Raw genomic sequence first — 6,968 nt, 5'->3', positions numbered from 1 at the left:
TGTAAAATACTAGGTGCTTTGCCAACCAGACAGATTAGAAGACCTCTGCTACAATGATGCCTTATTTGGAACTTAAAAGAGGTGAAATTCATATATCATAAAATTCACCATTTTAAAGTGTACCATTCACTGGCAGGACATTTACAGTGGTGTGCAACCATCACTGCTCTCTAGTTCCAGAACATTCTTATCACCCCCAAAGGAGGCCCTATACCTATTAGGCAGTTACTCCCCATGCCCTTCTTCTCTGACTGCTAACAATAGCCACTAATCTGCCCCCTGTCTCTATGGATTTACCTATTCTGGATATTTCATATAAATGGAAGTATATGATATGTGACCTTTTTATGTATCTGGCTTCTTTCACTTAGCGTAATATTTTCTTTTTTTTTTTTTTTTTTTTTTTGGTTTGTTTTTTTGAGACAGAGTTTCACTCTTATTGTCCAGGCTGGAGTGCAATGGTTCAATCTCAACCTCTGCCTCCCAGGTTCAAGAGATTCTCCTTCCTCAGCCTCCCAAGTAGCTGGGATTACTGGTGTGTACCACCATGCTTGGCTAATTTTTATACTTTTAGTAGAGACAGGGTTTCACCATGTTGGCCAGGCTGGTCTTGAACTGACCTCAGGTGTTCCACCCGCCTCGGCCTCCCAAAGTGCTGGAATTACAGGTGTGAATGACCACGCCCAGACATCATCATATTTTCTTTTTTTTTTTTTTTTTTTTTTTTTTTTTTTTGAGACAGAGTCTCGCTCTGTCGCCCAGGCTGGAGTGCAGTGGCCGGATCTCAGCTCACTGCAAGCTCCGCCTCCCGGGTTCACGCCATTCTCCTGCCTCAGCCTCCCGAGTAGCTGGGACTACAGGCGCCCACCACCTCGCCCGGCTAGTTTTTTGTATTTTTTTAGTAGAGACGGGGTTTCACCGTGTTAGCCAGGATGGTCTCGATCTCCTGATCTCGTGATCCGCCCGTCTCGGCCTCCCAAAGTGCTGGGATTACAGGCTTGAGCCACCGCGCCCGGCCGACATCATCATATTTTCAAGGTTAATCAACATTATAGCATGTATCACTACTTTATTCCTTTTTATGGCTAAATTATATTCTGTTGTATGGATATCATATTTTGTTTATCCGGTATCTGTCGATGATATGGGTTGTTTCCTTCTTTTGGCTATTGTGAATAATGCTTCAATGAACATTTGTGTACAAATATTTGTTTGAATACCTGTTTTCAATTCTTTTGGGTGTATATGTAGGAATGGAATTGCTATGTCTGTTGTTGTGTTGTTTTTTGAGATAGAGTTTCACTCTGTTGCCCAGGCTGGAATGCAATGGCATGATCTCGGCTCACCACAACTTCTGCCTCCCAGGTTCAAGCGATTCTCCTGCCTCAGCCTCCCAAGTAGCTGGGATTACAGGCATGTGCCACCACGCCCAGCTAATTTTGTATTTTTAGTAGAAATGGGGTTTCTCCATGTTGGTCAGGCTGGTCTTGAACTCCTGACCTTAGGTGATCCACCTGCCTCAGCCTCCCAAAGTGCTGGGATGATTACAGGCGTGAGCCACAGTGCCCGGCCTGAGCCACCACACCCAGCCTATGTTTGTTTTTTAAGCCATAGAAGATTTCTCACCACCAGCCAGGGACAGTGGCTCACGTCTATAATCCCAGCACTTTGGGAGGCTGAGGTGGGTGGATCACAAGATCAGGAGCTCAAGACCAGCCTGGCCAACATAGTGAAACCCCCATCTCTACAAAAATACAAAAATTAGCCAGGCATAGTGGCGGGTTCCTGTAGTCTCAGCTACTTGGGAGGCTGAGGCAGGAGAATCACTTGAACCTGGGAGGCAGAGGTTTCGGTGAGCCGAGATCGCGCCACTGCACTTCAGCCTGGGCGACAGACCGAGACGCGGTCTCAAAAAAAAAAGGAAGAGGCCGGGCGCGGTGGCTCAAGCCTGTAATCCCAGCACTTTGGGAGGCCGAGACGGGCGGATCACGAGGCCAGGAGATCGAGACCATCCTGGCTAACACAGTGAAACCCCGTCTCTACTAAAAAAATACAAAAAAAAACTAGCCGGGCGAGGTGGCGGGCGCCTGTAGTCCCAGCTACTCGGGAGGCTGAGGCAGGAGAATGATGTAAACCCGGGAGGCGGAGCTTGCAGTGAACTGAGATCCGGCCACTGTACTCCAGCCCGGGCGACAGAGTGAGACTCCGTCTCAAAAAAAAAAAAAAAAAAAAAAAAAAAAAAAAGGAAGAAGATTCTTCCCCTCCCCTGCAATAGTAGATCAGGAAAATTAGGAATATCATGTATTTGAAAGGGACCTAAGGCCTGGCACAGTGGCTCACGCATGTAATCCCAGAATTCTGGGAGGCAGAGGTGGGCAGATCGCCTGAACTCAGGATTTGAGACCAGCCTGGCCAACATGGTGAAACCCTGTCTCTAAAAAAAATATAAAAATTAGCCAGACATGATGGCATGCACCTGTGATGTCCCAGCTACTCAGGAGACTGAGGTGGGAGGATCACTTGAACCTGGGAGGCAGAGGTTGCAGTGAACTGAGATCATGCCACTGTACTCCAACCTGGGTGACAAAGTGAAACCCCTGTCTAAAAAAAAGATAAAGAGACATCTGAATCTGGAATCCTTAATCTTGGTTTTCCTTAAACTTTCTATAAGTCCAGTGTCAGTGAAATATTTTGTCAATTATCACATTGTGTTCATTTTGTAAGTAACAGCACTCAATTTAAAATTATCTTACTTTAGGCCAGGCGCAGTGGCTCAAGCCTGTAATCCCAGCACTTTGGGAGGCCGAGACGGGCGGATCACGAGGTCAGGAGATCGAGACCCTCCTGGCTAACACGGTGAAACCCCGTCTCTACTAAAAAATACAAAAAGCTAGCCAGGCGAGGTGGCGGGCGCCTGTAGTCCCAGCTACTTGGGAGGCTGAGGCAGGAGAATGGCGCAAACCCGGGAGGCGGAGCTTGCAGTGAGCTGAGATCCGGCCACTGCACTCCAGCCTGAGCGACAGAGCGAGACTCCGTCTCAAAAAAAAAAAAATAAAATAAAATAAAATTATCTTACTTTAAAAGTGGCCTAGTTTGCAGTGCCCAACAGGACACTGATAGTCATAGCTGTGTGACCTTTTGTGGGTTACTTAATCTTTTTGAGCCTCCTTTTCTCTTCTATTCAGTGGGGATAATAGGGCCTATGTCATAGGATTATTGTGCATTCCCCTCTGTTAATGCAGATAAAGTTTACTTGGAAAGCTAACTCAACATGTAACAACCATTCTAAGCACCACAGGATATATTTTGTTTCACAAATTTGGTATTCATTCAGAATAAGTATTTGAAAAGTGAGTAAATTCTATGCAATTATAGTTATTAAATGACTTAACAAACTGTGTTTCTCTTCTACTTCTTGCTACATTTAACCTTCTAGGTGTTCAGATCTTTGGAGATTATAGGCAGCAATAATGCTAAGGCAGCTAACTTTTCAACATTCTTGTGTCAGGCTAATATTTTAAAAATAATTATTGTATTTCTCAAAGAACTAGAGCTGAAGCAGAAATAAGTTCTGATGTGCAAGTGTCCAATTGGACCATTGAATGAAATCTAGTGTTTTAAACAACTCTGATGTTTCAATGTTTTGTTTTGTTTTCTTTTGATCCTGTGAGCAGTAAGACATATTTTATGTGGGTGGTAAAGGAAGAAATCGAGTAACAGAATGAGGAATTGTTCCCAGGAAGAGTTGGAGTTGGGACAAATGGGTTGTTAACTTTGATTTTTAGATCTTCTCTAAAGACATTAAACATGGAATCGTCATCTTTAGAAAAATAAAAGACTATGCAACTCCACCACTGAAATGGTATCTTATTACAGTGAATGATGGATAATTTGAAATTATCACAGAAAAAAATAAACCCAGACCATTTTGCCTAGAGCCTTTCAACCACCTTCCTGTCCATGTTTTTCTTTTTTATTATATTTATTGCTAAGACCAGTGAACCAGTGAATATTCTTCTTTGCCTCCCAAAATGTTTTCCAGCATTAGTATGTATATTAAAACTGTCGGCTGAGCGCCGTGGCTCACGCCTCTAATCCCAGCACTTTGGTAGGCCAAGGCGGACAGATCACAAGGTCAGGAGTTCAAGACCAGCCTGGCCAATATGGTGAAACCCCATCTCTACTAAAAATACAAAAGTTATCCAGGTGTGGTGGCATGTGCCTGTAATCTCAGCTACTCAGGAGGCTGAGGCAGGAGAATCACTTGAACCTGGGAGGCAGAAGTTGTAATGAGCCGAGATCTTACCACTGCACTCCAGCCTGGGCAACAGAGGAGACTCTGTCTCAAAAAAAAAAAAAAGAGTTCACAATGGAAAGTCGATACTGTTGCAGAGCTTCAGCAAAGTGGAGAGGTCTGAGGCTGTCAACTGGAAGCTTCCTAAATGCTTGGTTATTTTTCTTTCTTTCTTTATTTTTTTTTTTTGAGACGGAGTCTCGCTCTGTCGCCCAGGCTGGAGTGCAGTGGCCGGATCTCAGCTCACTGCAAGCTCCGCCTCCCGGGTTTACGCCATTCTCCTTTCTCAGCCTCCCGAGTAGCTGGGACTACAGGCGCCCGCCACCTTGCCCGGCTAGTTTTTTGTATTTTTTAGTAGAGACGGGGTTTCACCGTGTTAGCCAGGATGGTCTCGATCCCCTGACCTCGTGATCCGCCCGTCTCGGCCTCCCAAAGTGCTGGGATTACAGGCTTGAGCCACCACGCCCGGCCTTGGTTATTTTTCTACCAGGAGATCACACTGCTTACTGCTTACAGCCTCAGGCAGTTGAATACAATTAAAAATAAATCAGCAAAAATATCATTTATTATAAAAGAAGTCAAGGAGAGCCATCAAGTTTTTCTGTCTGTTTTTTAGAATGAAGATAATGCTGGTAAGGGTTTTTGTTTGTTTTTGTTTTGTTTTGTTTTTTTGGTTTTTTTTGAGACGGAGTTTCATACTTGTTGCCCAGGCTGGAGTGCAATGGCACAATCTCGGCTCACCACAACCTCCACCTCCCGGGTTCAAGCGATTCTCCTGCCTCAGTCTCCCGAGTAGCTGAGATTACAGGCATGCGCCACCACGTCCAGCTAATTTTTTTTTTGTATTTTTAGTAGAGATGGGGTTTCTCCACGTTGGCCAGGCTGGTCTCAGACTCCCGACCTCAGATGATCTGCCCACCTCGGCCTCCCAAAGTGCTGGGATTACAGGCGTGAGCCACTGCGCCCGGTGGTAAGGGTTATTTCTGAGATTATACATCAGCGAGGGATCCTCTGCCTCAGTCTCTGGCGACTGTAACTGAACTTTTGAAGCCCCCTGCAAAACCCTCTGCTGAGCTGTTACAGTTATGACTTAAATAGGTTTGACAGTTTCTGCTACCTTGTCTATTTGCTGTAAAACATCTTAGCAGGTCAGGTACCTGTCACCACTAAATTGTCATATTACATGAGGCTATTCTTTACTACTAAAGGAGCTTAATTTTGTTTTTTTGTTGTTGTTGTTTTTTCCCCAACATTATTCCTTCAGTACTCATTAACCAGGCCAAATTGAAAACTGAGCCAGCCTGGGCAATGTGGCAGAACGCCATCTCTACAAAATAATACAAAAATTAGGCCGGGCATGGTGGCTCACGCCTGTAATCCCAGCACTTGGGGAGGCTGAGGCGGGTGGATCACGAGGTCAGGAGATGGAGACCATTCTGGCTAACACGATGAAAGCCCATCTCTAGTAAAAATACAAAAAATTAGCCGGGCGTGGTGGCACGCGCCTATAGTCCCAGCTACTCGGGAGGCTGAGGCAGGAGAATAGCTTGAACCCAGGAGGTGGAGGTTGCAATGAGCCGAGATCATGCCATTGCACTCTAGCCTAGGCGACAGAGCGAGACTCCGTCTCAAAAAAACACAAAAATCAGCTGGGCGTGCTAGTGCATGCCTGTAGTCCCAGTGACTCAGGAGGCTGAGGCAGAAGGATCAATTGAGCCCAGGAGATTGAGGCAGCAGTGAGCTGTGATCTCTCCACTGCACTCCAGCTTAGGCAACAGAATAAGACTCTGTCTCAAAGAAAAACAAAAAGCAAAAACTGAGGTAGTTACCCTCATTGATCATCAGAGAGACAGATAATTTAGGTAAAACCAAATATTTGGCCTGGATTAGACTAACTAATCATAATAACTATGGTTTGGCCATGATCTTAGAAAATGTAATTTACCATTTTATCTTGTTTTAAAAGAAGGTAATTTTAGGCTGGGCACGGTGGCTTACACCTATAATCTCAACACTTAGGGAGGCTGAGATGTAAGTATTGCTTGACCCCAGGAGTTTGAGACCAGCCTGCATGACACATTAATAGCTAGACCTCATCTCTACAAAAAAATGTAAAAATTAGCTGGGCATGGTGGTGTGTGTTTGTGGTCCCAGCTATTTGGGAGGCTGAGGTGGGAGGATTGCCTGAACCCAGGAGGTTGAAGCTTCAGCAAGCCTTGAATGTGCCACTGCACTCCAGCCTTGGCAACAGAGCGAGACACTATCTCAGGAAAAAAAAAGAAAAAAGGTGAGGGGTAATTCTGTTAGCATCTCAAATTTTACATCGAGTTTATTCTAGGTCTTGGCAAATTATACCTTAGATTTGTTTTATAGTGCTCAGAGTTTATAGTCATTTATTTAAATATTCTGTTTCATATTAACTCAGAAAAAGAGCATTTCTCTACTTTTGGAGCAAACAGGGCAAACTCAGTCCCTTAGCCTCAGCCTTGCAGCCTTTCTTTTCTGGGAGATGCACCATCTCCCAGAATTTTGAGTGGTTTGTTCCTCTGCTGTAAAATACCATGAACAGGACTTCATATAAAGGACTGTACACATGGGCTGGGCGCGGTGGCTCACGCCTGTAATCGCAGCACTTTGGGAGGCTGAGGCAGGTGGATCACTTGAGGTCGAGACT

General features: G+C 44.9%; 1 protein-coding gene across 1 annotated transcript in view; it reads left to right on the top strand.

Moving 5' to 3' along the window:
• CTNNBIP1 (catenin beta interacting protein 1) overlaps positions 1–6,968 on the top strand; it is a 668,528-nt gene that overhangs the window by 581,200 nt on the left and 80,360 nt on the right. The gene's annotated exons all lie outside the window — the stretch shown is intronic.

This window comes from Macaca thibetana, chromosome 1, assembly GCF_024542745.1.
Source record: "Macaca thibetana thibetana isolate TM-01 chromosome 1, ASM2454274v1, whole genome shotgun sequence".
Taxonomy (NCBI): domain Eukaryota; kingdom Metazoa; phylum Chordata; class Mammalia; order Primates; family Cercopithecidae; genus Macaca; species Macaca thibetana.
Note: the sequence above shows the minus strand (reverse complement) of the source record. Positions and strands in the feature narration are given on the sequence as shown.